This window comes from Prosopis cineraria, unplaced genomic scaffold (assembly GCF_029017545.1).
Source record: "Prosopis cineraria cultivar Desert tree isolate PC_DT_omini unplaced genomic scaffold, ASM2901754v1 PC8, whole genome shotgun sequence".
NCBI classification, from domain to species: Eukaryota; Viridiplantae; Streptophyta; class Magnoliopsida; order Fabales; family Fabaceae; genus Prosopis; species Prosopis cineraria.
The window spans coordinates 11,046,462-11,067,550 of record NW_026555339.1 but is presented as its reverse complement, the minus strand read 5'-3'; the positions used below and the strand labels follow the sequence as shown (position 1 = coordinate 11,067,550).

At 35.0% G+C, this 21,089-nt stretch overlaps 1 pseudogene; it reads right to left on the bottom strand.

Annotated features, from left to right (window-relative positions):
* Positions 1 to 19,964: 19,964 nt before the first annotated feature.
* Positions 19,965 to 20,600, bottom strand: LOC129317290 (lysine histidine transporter-like 8; annotated as a pseudogene).
* Between the last annotated feature and the right edge of the window lie 489 nt (positions 20,601 to 21,089).

The window sequence follows — 21,089 nt, the reverse complement described above, 5'->3', positions numbered from 1 at the left end:
GAGTTTGGGTGCTGATTTTGATTCTGATAATTTTAATTAAGCTTAGTAGCTTTTATGGATATGGAACCTCTTGCTCTTGCTTTCGATCCCAATGTGCATGCTAGTAATCCTAGTTTATTTAATTTATAATTTATTCATTCATTATTTATATATATCAATGGTAACAATTTTTTCTCCAAATATGTGCATAGGTGCTGTTGAAGATGAGAATGTTTTGTAAGCTCCCATTTGAGATTTACCGAATGCTATAAGAGTTAAAGGAAATGTTTATGATCTTCAGCATGACTTTAGAGAATTTAATTTAAAAGATCTGTATGGCAATTGAATGTTGAAGTATGGTGGGATTATTACTTTATTAGTCATAAGTTTTCTTTAGTTTATCACTTTCCCTATAATTTTTATATATAATATTTAAAATATATTAATTTAATTACAAATGGTTCGACCCCAGCTCAACCTTTGAATTGTGAACTAGTGCCTTGATCAGTTCAATACCCTAGTCTGGTTCTAATAACATTGGTAAAAACTAATTTTCTTTTGATAGTGTTTGAATGAGTGAATTTCAATTTTTCTTTTGATAGTGTTTGAATGAGTGAATTTGAATTTTGGATTTAAAATCTCAAGTTTAAAATTCATGTATTTCAAATTTATACACACGTGTAAATCAAAATTCATAGATTTTAAAGTACCCAAATAAGAGATTTGGCCTAAATATAAATTCATATGTATCCAAACAAACATTAGTGTAAGGATAGAAAGTATATCCCTATGAACTACATCTATTCCATGCATAGACAACAGTTGTGATTTTAAGCCCTAATTAATCACTTACTCGAATTTTAGCTAGTTAATTTTGGAAGACATGAATATTTCTTTGTACTAACCTTTGTAATGTTGTATTATTGGTTTCTTTGCTTAAAGTTAAATCTAGTTCAAAGTAGTATTATAATAAGAGAGGCCAACAAAATGACAAACTCATCAGTTATCAATAGACTTTGTATTTATTTGTGTTGTGGGAAACTCAACAAAATTCTCTCAATAAGAAATATCAATTGGCTAAGTCAAATTGCAATTGGTTAGCTGAAAAGTGAGAAACAACTAGCAATTAAAGAAAGAAGCAATTAATACATCAAGAAATTAAACACAATATACTCTTCTGATCCTATTTATAAGTTACTTTTAATATATTTTATCAGTATGAAAGAAAACTTTAAAACTCATTAACTCTTTCTTAAAATTTAATAAGTTCTCAACTTTGTCCATATTAAATATGCATATTTTACTAACATATTTTCTCTCTTTAATATTCAATGGAGCGTAAAAGAAAAAATTTATAATAAAAGTTTAATGATATAATTTATAAATAAGGCCCAAAAAATTCTCCTCTCTCTACCTTATAAATAGGACCAGAGGGAGTATATAATGATCCTTAAAACATGCAAGTATGAAGCTTTATAGTCTTGTTTAGCAGCGTATGAAGCTTGTAGTCTTGTTTAGATCTCCAAAAAGCTAAAAATTCTTGTAGTTTGAAAGCTAAATATTAGGTTGAATCCAATCAAGCTTGTAGTTTATCCATACTACGTACCTAGCAGAAATAATAGTGATTAATTTGACACTACTGTCGAATAACACCAAAATTAATAAAAATTAGATTTTGCAGTAAAATACAACCTAGGTCGTCTCCTTAAGAGTCAATAGAGTAACTATTTAAATTATGATTATGATAAGGTAAATAATGGAAAAATTTTTTTATGATGAAATTAATTAAAAAAACTAAATTGGAATTAAATAAAGAAAATTCTACTAAGAAAATTATCAAAAACAAGTAGCGTAATCAATCATAACGTAATCATCTAAACTTAATCTTTCTCATCCACAAATTAAATTAATTTTATTTAATTTTATTATTCCGGTCTTAATATATATTTCCCAAATTATCATTCAAGAATTAAACAATAAATTAAGTTATAGATTAATTGAAATCTCACTTAACCCATAACCTAACAAATGTTCTAAGTTACCCATACTAGAAACAAAGCATGGGTAATCACTCGAGCTAGGCCAAATTACTCTTACGATGCTATATCAATCGATTATAGCAAGTAAAACCTCAGATAAAATTTATAACCCAAAAATTATGCAACAAAGCTACTTTAATTAGTAATAGCAATTAAAGCATAAAATTCAGAGATAGAGAGAAAAAAAGCAAATTAAAATAAAGCTAAAATAAAATATTTCCTAAATATCATAGACTATAATTAAAATTTAGGATCATGATTTGTGATTGATTACACTAATAATTTAGCTCTTTATAAAATTAAAAATTAGACAGCTGTGCATGAGAAATTGTGAAGCCATCACCCGAGAAATTGAAAGAAAGAAAAGACCAACGGCGATCGCCACATGCAGCTCCTCCTTCCTTCTTATCTCAATTCTGCTGCCGCTCAATCTCTCATAAAAGTCCTGCGTCCTATGCATATAAGTTGTGCGTCTTGCGTAATGTGCTGCGTCTCTCTCTCTCTCTCTCTCTCTCTCCAAATAAAACCTAATAATTTATAAAAAAGACAAAACTATCCTAAATAACCCTAATTAAAATACTCAAAATAAATAGAAACAAAATTTTTAAATTTTTTAAAAAAGTTAATTCTTGATTTGATCTCCAATTGAGTCTTTCTCAATATGGCTTAAACAATTAAGAACGAATTATGTTGAGGTTCCTACAAACATAATGAAATACCACAAGATTTATTGACAATTGAGGATAACAAAATAAAGTGACCTTGTAGTATTTAATTGTGTTTTAGAGGACTTGGATGTAATTCTCTCATTATTGTATTACTACTTTGAAGTAGATTTAACTTTAAGCAAGGAAGCGCAATAATACAATATCACAAAAGTTAGTAGAAAGAAAATTTTATATCTTCCAAAATTAATTGACCGAAATTGGCGTAACTGGTGTTTATTAAGTAAGTGGTTAATTGGGAAATCTCAACTCTTGCCTAATGAATAAATCTAGTTGAGGGATATACTTTCTATCCTTACACAGTGTTTACTGTGGGTATATTATATTCTTGATGTGCAATTAATATCGTTGACTTTGTCCAAGAAAATGATGAAACCCTCTGTGCTCTTTAGAATGTTACGGTGCTCAGTCACCACATGTGGTGACATCAAATGCGATTTTGACAATATAGAACAATTATTCATTTGTATATCTACATATGTACTTGTGATGTGTCTATCTAAATAAGAAAGAAGGTGATATTTTCTTTAATGGAAAAAGGAACTAATATTCACATAGGAATTACAACAGATTCAAGTTACAATTACAAGACAAAGTCCCTCCATCATCCACCATCTTTTTGTACCAAAGATTTGGGGTATTCACAAGATGGGACAGAATTGAAACAGCCTTATCTCAATTATCATCCTAGAGAATGATCGGAATGTCTTGATAAAGTAAACAAAATATAAGAGAGAGACCAAGATAACAATATTTAATAAATTACATATAACTTGCATAAGTCCAAAACTAAATAAGAGTATATAAATTCAATTATTGAGTTACAATAACTACATTTTAAAGTGAAAGAATATAATTACAACAATCACAACTTAAGGTTAAGCACACAACAACCACAAATGACCTTCATAACAACAACAAAATCATTGAGCATGGTTATGTAAAAAGAAAATAAAATAAATAAGAAATACATATACTTTGACCCTAATTAAATAAATAAAATGTTAAATATTATTAAAAGAAAACAAAAATAATATAATAATATATTTGTGACGGGATGTACCCATGGTAGTCACGTGCGCCATCCTGAACATATTTTTGTCTAGTCCAACAAAATCCTGTTTCTTTTTTATGGCCAGGACAGACTCATCTTGACATGAATATCAAGATGAAATCGAGTTGATCGAGACGGGGACAAGTATGAATACCTCTGCCAAAGGTGATGGATGAAGAGGGGGATTGTATATTTATTAGCTTCAAATTGAAATATAAATATTAGCTTTTTAATTTTTCTTGTGATTTATATATAGAGATTGATTTGCACAAAAGTCGGATTACTCATAGGCAATCTTGGCATTTGTAAGCGGAATGAAAGAAAATTTGGGGTTGAGAGGTGAAATTTATTTGCAGTATATTATACATTAAAAATTTATGAATAAAATTTGAGTAATGTAATATTGTTATTCTGGAAAAAAATGTAATATTGTTATTGTTTTTAGAAGATGTTCTTGCTAATTTATAAAGTAGAATCATAAAAAACTAAAACAACAAGCAACAATTTTCTATCTATATTAGCTCATAAAGGGTGATAACAGTAGCGGAAAAAGAGCAATATTCGTTTCTGTTTTTTTTTGCCAAAAATAATATTCCGTTTCATTATATCCATTTTATAATAACTCATAAATAATAATGATTAAAATAAAAAATTTCTTTTCATAAATAAAATGCCAAATAATGAAATATTTTGTTTGTTAACTCTGTGTCTTTGTAGTCTCTATCCCATTATTATTTCAGTGGATCGTATTTTAAACTCTCATATGCATCTCTAGGGCTGTTCAACCCCAAACTATAATATTCTAATCCATCTTGTCTTTATTATAAATTATCATCTAGATAATTGAGGGGTATTTGGTTTGACTAATTAAAAGAGTCAACTCAGTTTATGTTGGGGTTTCGAGTTTGAGTCTTGAAATATCTCAAGTTTGGGCGGATATCAGGTGATGAAGTAAAAAACAATTATCAGATAGATATTAATTAAAATTTTCAATTTTCAATATTAAGATCCTATTTAAATAGTGAAAATTTGAAAATCTTTTATTATTATTTTTTCAATATATGGATTTAAACTTTAAATATTACTAATAGAATTAGTTTTATATATATAGAGAGAGAGAATTGGTGACTTAGTCAATTCTCCTTGACTGGATAACTAATTAGAATGTGTAATAATAAAGATAGAAGGAAGATGTAAATTAACCTATGATGCATAGATATGATGCATGAATTAGATACGATATGTATCCAATAAGTAGATACTTTAATTTTTTAAAATATAGAATATGATATGTATGTAATATGTGTGGATATGTGTGCGTGTGTAAAGGGTCGAAAATGTCCCTAAAGTACACACAAAGGGTCACAAAAGATCCCTAAACTCCATTATGAGTCATTTATATCATTCAACCATTAAGATTTTTAAATTTATTACCTTGTCATTTGTCCCATTATTTTTTTCCATTTTATGGGGCCATGTTTAAATTTTTTAATATTTTTATTATAAAATATTGTGTAGTGGGTCCCACCAATATTTTTTTATAGTTAAAAAACTCTTATCTCTCTCCTACCTTCTCTCACCTTCCCTCTTTCTCCCTTCTCGTACTCCGTCCCCCCTTTTTTTGTAACATTCAGGAAATTTTAACCCTAATTCATTAACCTAATGAGGGTAGTTAGTAAGTTAATGAGGTGTGTGGCCAGAAGGACTTAACTTGGCATAATTGATGTGATTTCAGCCTTAGAAGTGAGTTCGGATCGATGGCGGGCCACTTGGGTAAGGAAAAAGTGAAGAATTATTTTCTGTGCCACACGCTGTGGTGTGTGGTTGGTCTACCACAACGTACAGAGACAATTTAAACGTAACAGGCTCCTTTGTACCATACGCCGTAGTGGATGTCAGCGTGCGCCGCGGCGCACGGCCAAAAATTAGATAAATTAGTTCGAGAGCTGCGTGAAAACAGAAGAGAAAAAGAGGAAGAAAATAAAGAGCTCGGTTTTGGCTCTGTTAGGACACGACATTTGGTTCCATTGTTGATAGATTGAAGCTCCCAAACACCCAAGGTAAGATTATGGTGTCTTCTTCTTCCTTTCTCTCCCTCATTTGTAATGATTTATGGTAGGGTTTGAGTTAGGAGATAGATTTTCAGTCCATAGGAGTATGGGTCCAATTTCATTGGTTAAACTGAGTATAATGAGAGTTGTTTAATGTATTGAAATACCATATTGATGATTTTGAAAGTAGTTCGTCCATGGGAGCATTTAATACCTGAAAATTGATATTTATGAGGTAGTTGGGAGAGATTAATGTGCATTAATGATGGTTTGAGATGTTATTAATGATAATGTGCATCAATGGAACCTAGTTAACCTATTGGGTAAGAATGGGTAGTGATTATGAGTTGAGAAAAATAGAGTGTGTGGAGTTTTATGTTGATAAAGCTTCAAGAGTTAATCAATGATGATATCCTTGTCGTATGGATGTAGAGAGGTTTATTTTGGCACCACTCGAGCTTGTTAAAGCTCTGGAAAGTTGGTATAGTGAGGGGTAAACTTTTAACCCCTCAAAGGTTTGAGGTAATCGGGGAAACTTAATTTTTATAGTTGAATATTAATTGTGTTTGTGAAATGTGATTTATGGGTTAAAATGATGATGCATATTGGCAAGTGCTTGATTTGTGAAATGGTTTTTGGGAAAGAAAACATTAATTCTACCACCCTTGATGTTTTGTAAAATTGATTATGATTTATTACTATGAGTGGAGAATTGTGTTATATTATGCGTTAAATCGTGGAGTATTAAGTTATGTAAGTTTATGTGTTATGAATCATTTGTCAAAATGCATATTTTGTAAAACATATGCATAGCATGATCATTGGCAGGAGTTCACCTAGGGAAAGGAGTAGATTGGTTGAAATCTACGTGGTATTGGCAATGACTGTTGGAATCGAGAACTAGCCTTAGTACTAACCGTTGGAATTAGGAGGTAGCCCTTATCCCTTGGTTGTTTCGGGACTGTCCTATTTGTTCTACGAGGGACTCAAACCTAACTAGTCTTCACCCGTTCATGAGGAGGCTAGATTAGGAGTACGACACCCTATAGTTGTTAGTATTGGTAAAAACTAGATTACATAAGTGAGTGAGTTCACCCTGGCCTAGTAGATCCTCACAAGTGGAGGGCTAGGTTAGTCCGTGAAGGACGTAACCACATGATAGCCACATATTTCGTGTCGGAGGTAATAGGAGGATATAAGGTTGGTATATGATCATGCATATAAGTCCGGTCACATAGTTATTGGTTTTATAGTCCGGCATGTGTTGAGGGTGCATGGTTGTTATTCTTATGACCCTGTGTTATGTTTTGTGAAATATCATGATATAGTGCTTTGTGGCAAGCCCGGTTACATAGTTGGCAGTTTTGTGAACCGTGGCCTAGTGTTATGTGATATATTTGTTTATTTGCCAAATTACATCTATTTACAATTAATATGTAATTGTAAGGGTTAAGTAAAACTTAGTTACTGAGTGGTTGTACTCACCCCTCAATTTTAAATATTTTCAAGAACTAGCTCATCAGATCTGAGTCGGGGAAAACATACAGAGGCTAAGGATTAGTGGAGTAATCCTCTATATGCCTCTCTTTTGCTATTTACATGTGTATATGTTAATGTAATTGCCAACTAGGATTAATAGATATGATTTATGCACTACTTGCATGATTTTGTGTATAACTAGTGTATTTTGTGCTCTAAGTTAGTGAAATTTTATTGTGAACCCGTAGATCGGGCCAAATACTTGTGCAAGTAGAAACATATGGATTTGGAGTAATTTAAAATGAAATGGTTAACTTTGTGCAATATTTCCTCCCCCTTTATGTTTTGTAAAAATTGAGGTTGAGTGGTGATTTCATGAAATAAGCATTTTTGGTTGTGTGTGGTGTGTTATACAAGTTCGTAAGAGTCCATTGAGTATGGTTGAAGGGTTAGTGTAGGCTATTGGCACGTGTGGTTGAGTTAGGACACCCTATTTGGAAGATTTTGTGAAAATGTTGTTAAAATGAGTTTTGGTGTCCAACTTTTTATAAAAAAAATGAATTTGAGTGTGAAACTGGTGCCATTAATTAGAGCTAGGAGAAAGCTCCGTGTAGACACCGAAACCACCTCAATCGAATGTTAGACGAAGATTTGAGACGCATCAAAAGTTTGCTCCCCGTGTTATCAGATGACAGCACTAATCTATCAAATTTTATGCAATACGCCGCGGCGCATGGCACAGAGAAGACACGTCACGGTGCATCAGCTGTAAGCCGTGGCGCACGTGTCATTTTCTATATGAAAATCTGTTTTGAGTTTTAAAACTCACTATTATGGGTCCCAATTGACTTCCAAACTTTCTCTTTGTTTTCAAAACTCTGATTTGGACTTATTAAATCATGTTTGAGATTTGAACTATCGAGGTTGGGATACCCTTAAAAGATTTTGAGAAATTCTCTTTTAAAAACCTCAGTTTGGTAACCCTTAAGGGTAAAGCCTTGAACTACTATGATTTGGAGTTAATTGTGGTTTAACCTCAGGGAGGTTATAGTTTGGTATTAGTTTCTCTGGTTTTAAGAACTGGACTGTGGCTTTGTGAATCAGGTGTGAGTTTGCTTGTGAATGGTGCATTTACATATAAAAAGTTAGCAATTAACATTATACATATGCTCTTTTCCCCTTTGAGCTTGTGTTAACTATTTTTCCTTTTGTGGGATAACTTCCATCCTTAAGAGGGGAGAATGGTGCAAACAAGAAATACAACTGGCAACATTTTAGAAAATATATCAAGACAAGTGCGGGAAGTCTTGGTACAAGTGGAGAACATTGTCCCTAGTGAGCATGTTGAGATGGGACAAGGCTTGGGATAAGCTAAAGAGCAATCGAGGCCTACAACGGGTAATGAGAATATATTGCTCGAGTTGAGAAGCATGATGGAAAGAATTGAATAGAGAATTGATGAGTATGATGAGATTTTAAAGAAAAGACTGGAAGAGTCAAGCAAGACTGTAGAAAGAGTTAGTGGTCATGGTGGAGTAAGACTAGAGAGGGGAGAAGAGGAGGATTATTATGAAGAGGGTGGACCGAGGAGGCCTGAACCAGTAAGACCTAGAGGAAGAGAGCAAGAGAGCTCTATCGATTTAGCCTTAACGAAGTTCATAAGGTTGAATCCTCTATCATTTGAGGGTTTCATGGAGAATAGAGCGGCTGAAAGATGGATAGATAGGTTGGAGACAATTTTTTTCGTTATGATCTACATGTCTGAGTAGCGAGTACTACTTGCTACATTCCTACTTGAGGATGCCGCCAAGCAGTGGTGGGAGAGTGTGAGACCGATAGATGGGTCTCTATTGACATGGAGTGAGTTCAAAAGGAGATTCTTCTCCTATTATTTTCTTGCCTCCTTCAGAGTTGAGAAAGAGGCTGAGTTCTACCGGTTACAGTAAGGGATCATGAACGAAGAAGAATTCATAGCTGAGTTCAACGAGTTGTCCAAATCCTCGACTTACTTGAGGAACCATGATGATGAGCATCGGAAAGTTGAGCAATTACTGGAGAAGATACAGCTTGATTACAGATAGCAGCTGGCACCCTTCGATATCATCTCATACAGTGACATATGCAGTAAGTTGAGAGCAATGGCCAGACGAGGTTGTGAGGCTGAGGACAGCCAGAGGAGAGATGGTAGGGGTCGTTTCTCTACATATATGGGTCCTACTAGAGGTGTTGGCAAGAGAACTGGATATAGCTCTGGACTATCTGGATTGGGTAACAGCAGCAGTAATAAGAGAAGCTTCCAGAGGGGTTCACATTCTAGAGGTTCCCAGATAAGGGTTAATGCCCCTAGGAGTATAAGTGGGTAGAGTCAAGCTTCAAGACAGGATTCTGCTCTTACGGTAGCTGGACCGATTAGAGTCCCGCAGTGCAACAAGTATGGGAGACATCATATTGGGAAGTGCTGGATATGTTTCAAGTGCCATAAGGTTGGGCACATTGCTCAGTATTGCCTTGAGAATGCTTGTCACACCGATAAGAGGTCTGCTACTCTTGGTCGTGTGTTTGCTATGATGAGGGAAGAGGCTGAAGCTTCCCCGAAGCTTATCCGAGGTATGATTTCTTTATGCAATCGATAAATTTTTGCTTTGTTTGATTCTGGTGCTACTCACTCATTTGTCTCCAATAAGTGTGCAAAAAGATTAAGTCTACATGTTGTTGAAATGCCTTTCATGATGAATGTGTCTACACCGACTGGTGCTTCAGTGAGAACCAGTTGTGCTTGTTTGAAAGTAGAGTTGAAATTTGGTGAAATAGTCACAAGTATTGATTTAATTTATTTTCCTATGTTGGGAATTGACGTGATAATTGGTATGGATTGGTTGTCTGCTAATGGACTGATGTTAGACTGTAATGAAAGACAGTTTCATTACTAGTGTACACGGCGACTACAATGAATGATGAGACTACACCGTCTGTACCTGTTACTACTTCGGAGACTCCTAAGTTCCTATCGGCAATACAAGTAGAGAATTTAGTGAAAGAGGGATGTTAAGCCTTTATGGTGTTTTGCTCAGTACACGAAGTATTTAATGGAGCATTAGACAAGATTGGAGTTGTCAATGAGTTTTTTGAAGTGTTTGCAGATGAAGTGTCAGGATTGCCACCAGAGAGAGATTGAATTCTCAATCAACTTGGTACCTGGTATTAAGCCAATCTTTAAGGCTCCGTATCAGATGGCTCCAACAGATTTAAATGAGCTTAAGAAGTAACTAGAGGAGTTATTGGAGAAGAGATTGATTAGACCTAATGTTTCACCCTAGGGTTTGCCTGTTCTGTTTATCAGGAAGAAAGATGGTAGTATGAGATTGTGTATAGACTATTGGTAGCTAAATAAGGTGACAATTAAGAATAAGTATTCGTTACCCCGAATCGATGACCTGCTGGATCAATTGGCTAGAGCAGCAGTATTCTCTAAGATTGACTTGAGATCTGGCTATCACCAGTTGAGAGTGAAAATGGATGATGTGTCAAAGACTGCTTTCAGAACGAGATATAGGCATTATGAGTTTCTTGTTATGGCCTTCAGACTAACGAATACACCCACAATCTTTATGGATTACATGAACCAAATCTTTAGGCCCTACTTGGACAAGTTCGTAGTGGTCTTCATTGATGATATCTTAATATATTCAGTTGATGAGGAAGAACATGCTAAGCACTTGTGGATCGTGTTGCAAATTTTGAAAGAGAAGAAGCTTTATATGAAGTTGAGCAAATGTGAGTTCTGGTTACGTGAGGTGAAGTTCTTAGGCCATGTAGTATCAGCCAATGGTATTGCAATTTTGATCCTCATAAGCTGGATGCAGTTTTACAGTGGGAAAAACTGACTTCTGTGATAGAGATCTGAAGTTTCTTAAGTCTGGCCAGATATTATAGAAGGTTTATTTAGGAATTTTCCCAGATTGCATCTGCTTTGACTAAATTGACTAGGAAAGATCATCCTTTTATATGGACTGACAAGTGTAAAGAGGCTTTCCAAGAGCTGAAGCAGAGATTGATGACTGTACCTGTATTAACTATTCTAGATTTGAAATGGCCATTTGTGGTGTATGTGGATGCTTCACTTAAGGGTCTTAAATGTGTTTTAATGCAAGATGACAGAGTTGTGGCATATGCTTTGAGACAGTTAAGGCCACACGAGGAGAATTATCTTACCTACGATCTTGGGCTTGCAGTAGTGGTGTTTGCGCTTAAAATATAAAATATAGAGACATTACCTTTATGGTGCACAGTTTAAGGTATACAATGACCACAAAAGCCTCAAATATCTAGTTGATCAGAAAGAGTTGAATATGAGGCAGTGGAGATAGATGAAGTTCTTGAAGGACTACAATTTTAAGGTAAAGTACTATCCTGGCAAGGCTAATGTAGTAGCTGATGCTTTGAGTCGGAAGGCACTACACGTAGCATTCTTGATGATGCAGGAGCACAAGATGCTAGAGGATTTCTCTAATGAGCACAAGAATGTTCTCGATTTCACATCATACAACTTGAATGTCACGATAATTACAAGTGAGTTCTGGAAAGAACTGAGAAAAGCATAATTAGAAGATGAGTATTTGTTAGAGATCAGGGAAGACATAGAGGAGAACCGAATGATGGCTTTTGGTTTCAGTGATGATGGTTTCATGTTGTATCACAACCGTATGTGTGTTCTTGATGATAAGGAGATTAGAGAGACTATCCTATTAGAAGATCACAGGAGTAAGCTAACAATTCACCTTGGTACCACTAAGATGTACCAAGATATGAAAAAGTAGTGGTGGTGGCACAGAATAAAGCGAGATATGACTGAGTTCGTTTCTAAGTGTTTAACATGTAAGAAAGTCAAGATAGAACACCAGAAGCCACCTGAGTTGTTACAACCCTTGGAAATCCTAATGTGGAAATGGGATAGTGTGTCTATAGATTTCATAATGGGATTGCCTCGCACTCAGGCTAGTCATGATGCTATATGGGTGATTATGGGTAAGCTGATGAAGTCAGCTCACTTCCTAGCCATTAAAGTAGAATATACCTTAAAGAGATTTGTTAAGGTTTATGTTTAAGAGATTCTGTCAGATCGTGATCTGAGGTTTACATTGAATTTCTGGAGAGCTTTACACCAGGCTATGGGTACTAAATTGAGGTTTAGTACGGTCTATCACCCACAGACTAATGGTCAGACTGAGAGGATGATTTAAACTCTTGAGGATATATTGTGAGCATGTGCTATTGAGTTTTGTAGAAGTTGGGATAAACACTTACCACTTACGGAGTTTGCTTATAACAACAGCTTTCATGCAAGTATTCAGATGGCTCCGTATGAAGCTTTGTATAGATGGAAGTGTCAATCATCTCTCTGCTAGACTGAGTTAAGTGAGAGAAGTGTTTTGGGTCTAGATTTGGTGGATCAAACCACAGAAAAGATAGAGGTAATTCGACAGAAGTTGTTGACTGCCTAGAGTTGGCAGAAGAGTTATGTGGACAAGAAAAGACTACTAGAATTTATAGTCGGAGACCATGTATTTTTGAAGGTATCGCCTATGACTAGTATTGGGAGGTCTATTTGGGCCAAGAAATTAACACCCAGATACATTGGACCGTTTGAGATTCTAGAGAGAATTGGGCTTTTGGCATATCGAATTGCGTTACCCCCATATTTATCGGGTGTACATAACGTATTTCATGTCTCACAACTTAAGAAGTACTAACCCAATTCGTCTCACATTATTGAACTAGAAGAGGTAAAGCTACGGGAGAATTTGACTTACTGGACTAAGCCGGAAAGAATAGCTGATGTGAAGGACAAACAGCTAAGAAACAAGACTATCCATTTAGTGAAAGTGATATGGAGGGGAATGACTCCTGGTGGTGCCACTTGAGAAACAGAGGAGAAAATGAGGTAACAGCATCCCCATCTTTTTCAATGAGGTAAGATTTACAGGATTTATTGAATTTTAAGGACAAAATTCTTAAAAGGAGGGGAGAGTTATAACATTCGAAAAATTTTAACCCTAATTCATTAACCTAATGAGGGTAGTTAGTAAGTTAATGAGGTGTGTGGCCAGAGGGACTTAACTTAGCATAATTGATGTGATTTTAGCCTTAGAAGTGGGTCTAGATCGATGGCGAGCCACTTGGATAAGGAAAAAGTGAAGAATTACTTTCTGTGCCACACGTTGCGGTGCGTGGTTGGTCTGTCATGGTGTACAGACATAATTTAAACGTAACGGGCTCCTTTGTGCCATACGCCGCAGTGGATGTCAACGTGCGCCGCGGCGCACGGCCAAAAATTAGATAAATTAGTTCAAGAGCTGCGTGAAAATAGAAGAGAAAAAGAGGAAGAAAATGAAGAGCTCGGTTTTGGCTCTGCTAGGGCACGACATTTGGTTCCATTGTTGATAGATTAAAGCTCCCAAACACCCAAGGTAAGATTATGGTGTCTTCTTCTTCCTTTCTCTCCCTCATTTGTAATGATTTATAGTAGGGTTTGAGTTAGGAGATGGATTTTCGGTCCATCGAAGTATGGGTCCGATTCCATTAGTTAAAATGAGTATAATGGGAATTGTTTAATGTATTGGAATACCACATTGATTAGTTTGGAAGTGGTTGGTCCATGGGAGCATTTAATACCTGAAAATTGATATTTATGAGGTAGTTGGGAGAGATTAATGTGCATTAATAATGGTTTGAGGTGTTATTAATGATAATGTGCATCAATGGAACCTAGTTAACCCATTGGGTAAGAATGGGTAGTGATCATGAGTTGAGAAAAATAGAGTGTATGGAGTTTTATGTTGATGAAGCTTCAAGAGTTAATCAATGATGATATCCTTATCGTATGGATGTAAAGAGGTTTGTTTTGGCACCACTCGAGCTTGTTAAAGCTCTGGAAAGTTGGTATAGTGAGGGGTAAACCTTTGACCCCTCAAAGGTTTGAGGTAACCGGGGAAACTTAATTTTTATAGTTGAATATTAATTGTGTTTGTGAAATGTGATTTATGAGTTAAAATGATGATGCATATTGGCAAGTGCTTGATTTGTGAAATGGTTTTTGGGAAAGAAAACATTAATTCTACCACCCTTGATGTTTTGTAAAATTGATTATGATTTATTACTATGGGTGGAGAATTGTGTTATATTATGTGTTAAATTGTGGGATATTAAGTTATGTAAGTTTATGTGTTATGAATCATTTGTCAAAATGCATATTTTGTAAAACATATGCATAGCATGATCATTGGCAGGAGTTCGCCTAGGGAAAGGAGTAGATTGGTTGAAATCTACGTGGTATTGGCAGTGACTGTTGGAATCGAGAACTAGCCTTGGTACTAACCGTTGGAATTAGGAGGTAGCCCTTATCCCTTGGTTGTCTCGGGACTGTCCTATTTGTTCTACGAGGGACTCAAACCTAACTAGTCTTCACCGGTTTATAAGGAGGCTAGATTAGGGGTACGACCCCCCATGGTTATTAGTATTAGGGGAAACCGGATTACATAAGTGAGTGAGTTCACCTTGGCCCGGTAGCTCCTCACAAGTGGAAGGCTGGGTTAGTCCATGAAGGACGTAGCCACGTGATAGCCACCGATTTTGTGTTAGAGGTAATAGGAGGATATAAGGTTGGCATATGATTATGCATATAAGTCCAGTCACATAGTTGTTGGTTTTATAGTTCGGCATGTGTTGAGGGTGCATGGTTGTTATTCTTATGACCCTGTGTTATGTTTTTGTGAAATATCATGATATAGTGCTTTGTGGCAAGCCCGGTCACATGGTTGGTAGTTTTATGAACCGTGGCCTAGTGTTATGTGATATGTGTTTATTTGCTAAATTGTATTTTACAATTAATATGTAACTGTAAGGGTTAAGTAAAACTTGATTACTGAGTGGTTATACTCACCTCTCAATTTTAAATATTTTCAGGAACTAGCTTATCGGATTCGAATCAGAAAAAACATACAAAGGCTAAGGATTAGTGGAGTAATCCTCTATATGTCTCTCTTTTACTATTTACATGTATATTTGTTAATGTAATTGCCAACTAGGATTAATAAATATGATTATGCACTACTTGCATGATTTTGTGTATAACTAGTGTATTTTGTGCCCTGGGTTAGTAAATTTTTGTTCTAAATCTGTGGATAGGGCCAAAATACTTGTGCAAGTAGAAACATATGTATTTGGAGTAATTTGAAATGAAATGGTTAACTTTGTGCAATATTTCCTCCCCCTTTATGTTTTATAAAAATTGAGGTTGAGTGGTGATTTCATGAAATAAGCATTTTTGGTTATGTGTGGTGTGTTGCGCGAGTTTGCAAGAGTCCATTGAGTATGGTCAGAGGGGTGGTGTAGGCTATTGGCATGTGTGGTTGAGTTGAGACACCCCATTTGGGAGATTTGGTGAAAATGTGGTTAAAATGGGTTTTGGTGTCCAACTTTTTATAGAAAATGAATTTGAGTGTGAAACCGTGCTATTAGCTAGAGCTAGAAGAAAGCTCTGTGTAGACACTGAAACCACCTCAATCGGACATCGAAAGTTTGCTCCCCATACTGTCATATGACAGCATTGATCTGTTAAATTTCATGTAATGCGCTGCAGCGCATAGGGCTCGCCGCAGCGCACGTGTCGTTTTCTGTATGAAAATCTGTTTTGAGTTTTAAAACTTGCTATTATGGGTCCCAATTGACTTCCTAGCTTCTGCTTTGTTTTCAAAACTTTGATTTGGACTTATTAAATCATGTTTGAGATTTGAACTATTGAGGTTGGGATTCTTGTGAAAGATTTTGAGAAATTATTTTTGAAAAACCTCAGTTTGGTAACCCTTGAGGGTAAAACCTTGGACTACCATGATTTGGAGTTAATTGTGGTTTAACCTCAAGGAGGTTACACCTCTCTCTCTCTCTCCTCCCCACTTTATCTTTCCATCTCCAATATGTGATAGCCATGGTGGTTCTCTCAATCGTCCGAGCTTATCCCCTCTCATACAACAGTTTGGTTGAGTTTTGCCTTCTCTGGCAAGGCGATGCGGTCTTAAACTAAAGAGAGTTGTTGCAAAGACTAAGGACGCGAAGGTTGAAGTTCTAGAGGACAAAGTGAAAGACTGTGGGTACACTTCACACCCTGCTACTGATATTAGTTGAGTGCTTGTTGAAGGCATAAAATGAGCTTGTTGAAGGCGTAGATATATACTAGAATAGAAAAGGCTTTTTACAATGGTTAAAAAAGGCTTTTTACTTTGGTTATAATGGTGATGTTGATATAGGAGATGTAGAAAGTTAGGTACTTTTTATATCGGCTGTACAACCGATGAAGAAAATGACTTTTTTATATCAATTCTACAACCGATGTAAAAAGTACAACAAAAAATCAAAAAAAGAATATTTATTTTTTACTTTGGTTAATTTATTAATCGATGTAAAAACTCAACCTTTTATATCAATTAATTCATTAACTGATGTATGTATAACCGATATAAAATGTTTGATTAATTAATGTAAAAACTCTTTTTTTTGTTCTTCATTTGTTCTTACAATTATCCATCCCTGTAAACAAAAATTGTCACAGTCAGACAGTAAAATTCATTTACAATTAAAATTTTAGCGTAAATTACAATGTAGTTTAATTATCCAAAACCAACAACTGCCTAACATAAAGGTATCTAAAAATTGATTAAAAACTATCAACACTACCTAAACTGCAACAATTAATTTTCTCATAATCAACACCATCAATAAAAGTATCCAAAACTTGCCTAAAAACCAACTAGCTTATTAAATTGTGTAAAATTATCTATACAACTCACAAACTCTCCACAAAATGAGTTGCCCAACATACACGGATATCTTCAATGTCATTTTTAGGGAATGGATCTACATTGTCGAACATCTAAAAAATAATTTGCAAAAAGGGCTTATTTAGTAATCTCAAATAACATAATAAATAAAAGTTTGAAAAATACTTTTACCTTTATAGTAAATTTGATTGTGCCCAATGTGATGATGTTAAGCATGTGCCTCATCACATATAGGCCACACAAGTTTGTCTTGAATGGTTGTCTATGACTCTATATAATAACAAATCATAAGAAATCAATAAAAAATTCTAGTAATTGAATATGTTCACGAAGTGAAGGCTTGCTTGCCTTTGGCTCGAGCCATGTAGGATCCTTGAGCTCATGTCCATTCTTTTTCAAGACAACATTTTGATATGTTTTTATTGCTCTATGATTAAAATCACGAAATTAGTAACTAATATATTCATAAAAAATTAAATTGAATAAATTTGCACAAGTATACTTACGAGTTTATTGTCTTCTTCATTTCCTTACCAACTTTGTAATGGAAGGAGCATAAGAAGATGACAGTGTTACTTTTCATTGAAAGAACAAACAAATGCTAGTGATCCCTACAAAAAAAAAATGATGAGTTAGAGTAATTCCACTTAGAAAAAAACTATTAATTACAAATTGATCCTTACAAATGAATGTATGGAGCCATGCAAATGTCCTTCTTGACTTCACATATTCTTTGTTGGAGGTACTCAGCCCTTAACTCTGAAGTATTACCTTTCTCTGTCATGTAATGTGGGAAAAGAAATCCAAACCTATCATTTTTGCCTGATGTGATACACAAATGATGGAGATACCTATAATAATACAATCATGTTAATTAGTTTACAAAACTTGATAATTAAGTTAATTATATTAAAGAAAAATATACTTACATCATAAATAGCTCTATATTACCTTCTAACTATTTCAAATATATAAAATCCTAATTCACCTAAGATTTTAAGTAATTTAGGAAAAGAATAAAGTTAAAAAATTTCGACAGAGTCTCCCTTAAAAATTGAACCTCCCAATATTTTTAAAAAATTTTACAAGAGAAAATTCATGACTTTTTACTAAATAAATGATCACATGCAATAACCTAAAGCCTAACAGCACTCCCAGCAACAATCAATATTAGTAACAATTAAATTTTAAATAGTTTAGGGGAAAGAATAAAATTGAAAAAATTTTGATATAAGCTCCTTTTAAAATTAGTCCTCCAAAAATTTGTATAAGAAAAAAATACCATTCAATTATCATAATAAACAATATCAACAACAATAATTTAAACATATGCACAACCTAGCATTAGTATAGCAATTAACAGCACTTCCCAAGTAATTAATAATAGCCACTAACTAATTAAAGAATTAATAAAAATAGTACCATCAAATTAAACCAAAATTAAATTAATTATAATTAATTAAACCGCATATACATATATATTAAAAATTAAAATTGAAAAAAAAAGAGCAAAGAGCATACTAGAAATTTCTTCAAGGAAGGAGAGGGAGGAGGAGGCCGTGGATTTGGGGGAAGGGGATGTGGACTGGGGGGAGAGGGAAGACAGAGGGGGAGGGGGCAGATGAACTGGAGAGAAGCGGAGGGAGAGGAGGAAGATGGAAGGGGAGGGGGAGGGGCTGACGAAGAGGGAAGGGGAGGGAGACAGGGAAGATGGAGGAGGAAGGGGAGAAGGTGGACAGACTGGGAGGAAGGAGAAGGGGCCAACGAGGAGGGAGGGGGAGGGAGAGGAGGAAGACAGAGGAGGAGGGGGAGGGGTTGATGAAGAAGGCGGGGGAGGGAGACAGGGAAGACGAAGGGGGAGGGGGAGAAGGTATACGGACTAGGGGGAAGGGGAAAAGGCCAATAAAGAGGGAAGGGGAGGGGGTAGATTGACGAACCAGGGGAAGGGGATGAAGGGCTTGGCTGGCGGTGAAGGGCTGATGCATGAAGAAGAAGAGAAAAGGGGAGTTCTGTGCGTGAGGAAAAATGAAACTGATGCTAAATTTGAGTCTTAAAATTACTTTTTGCATTGGGTGCATCAAACACCTGTTGTGAAAAGTGATTTTTTTTTCAACTTCCTACACTAGGTGTACAGACAACACTTTTTACATTGGGAATATTATTACATTGGGTATAATATATGCGATGTAAAAAGTGTTGTCTGTACATCCAATGTAGAAAATAAAAAAAAATAAAATTTAACTTTCTCACTTTTTACATCCAATGTGAGAAAGTTAAATTTTATTTTTTTTTATTTTCTACATCGGATGTACAGACAACACTTTTTACATCACATATATTATACCCAATGTAAAAAGTTTAGAAATTTTAATTTTAATTTTTTTTATTTTTAACTTTCTACAGTGGGTGTATAGACGCCCAGTGTAGAAGACAACACTTTTTACATCGGGTATGTAGAAAGTAAAAAAAAAATAACTTTCTATACTTTATACTTTTTACATCGGGTATAATATACCCGATGTAAAAAGTATAGAAAGTTAATTTTTATTTTTTTTACTTTTTATATCAGTTATAAAAATAGCCGATGTAGAAAGTTAACTTTTTTTTTAAAATTCAAATTAACTTTCTACATCGATTATATTTACAATCAATGTAGAAAGTAAAGTTTTTACATCAATTTTGCTTTAACCGATATAAAAGATGAAAAATCAACTACTTATATTATGAAAATACCACTGCCTTGACTTTTAACATCATTTTCCTTTCAAACGATGTAAAAAGTCATGTAACTTACAAAATTTGTACTAGTGATGGCGACTGTAATGAACTCCTTGTTCCACAGATTCATAAAGATGAACCAGTAACTACAGTGTGTAAAGTTGCCATATGAATCCCGCCGTTAAGCTTATTATTTCTTAACTCCTGTATCAAACAATAAACTAATAATGAATCACAAACTTGAAACAAAAATCAAAATCATGAATATGATCACTTGATGATACGTACCAGCCTAGAATAGTGAAAGCCACGGATAGCACCAGCACCTGAATACCAATCTTAGAGTAGAGAGTATAAAAAAGAAAGTTCCCATTTTTGAACCCTGTGATGGGAAGCCATACATCTTGAGGATCAAGCTTCATGAACCTCAAGGCCTTCCTTATAGGGTTGCCTAGAGGAGTTTTGAATCCCAGCGTGAGACTGGACACTAATAACCTTAGGGTTTTAGGATTCCTGGGAGTCTTGAGAGTCTTGCTCACATAATGATCATATACATGGGGATGAGGAGGAGCTTCTTCTCCATTCTAAGGATGAAGAAGAGGCAACCTTGAGAGAGAGGGAGAGTGAAATTGAGAAGAAGGACAAGACATAGGTAGCAGAGATGACACTGTAAGTATCCCCATATGATGGAAGCTATTCTTAGCATTATAGGCATAGACCATATTTCCTTTTGATTCTACAATTCTTCTTCTTCTTCTTCTTCTTCTTCTTCTTCTTCTTCTTCTTCTCTATGTGTGTGTGTGTGTGTGTTTCTTAGATATGCATGAAGAAAGAGATAAGGGAATAGGACAAGGGGGAGAGAGAAAGGGTGACAGATTAAAAACTCAAATCGTGAGCCCCACAGTGCAATAAACGGTCAAAACTAACTAGTTAAATTGGCAACATGCTCTCACTAGCAAACAATGAATTAAAGGAGATAAAGGAGAGATGGTGAGATAGAAAGACATAGATGCAGAAGTGAAGCTCTCACCAGTTGGTAGATATGAAAGAGAGAGTGAATGGAGGAGGGAGAGATAGATTTTTCTCACGACAAGTTCAACAACACTGTGTATGGAGCTCATGATGAGTTTATGAGTGCTTCACTTCTCTCACAGAATTGAACTCATGACTTACAACCAAGTAAAGCCAACATGCTCTCACCAGTAAGCTGT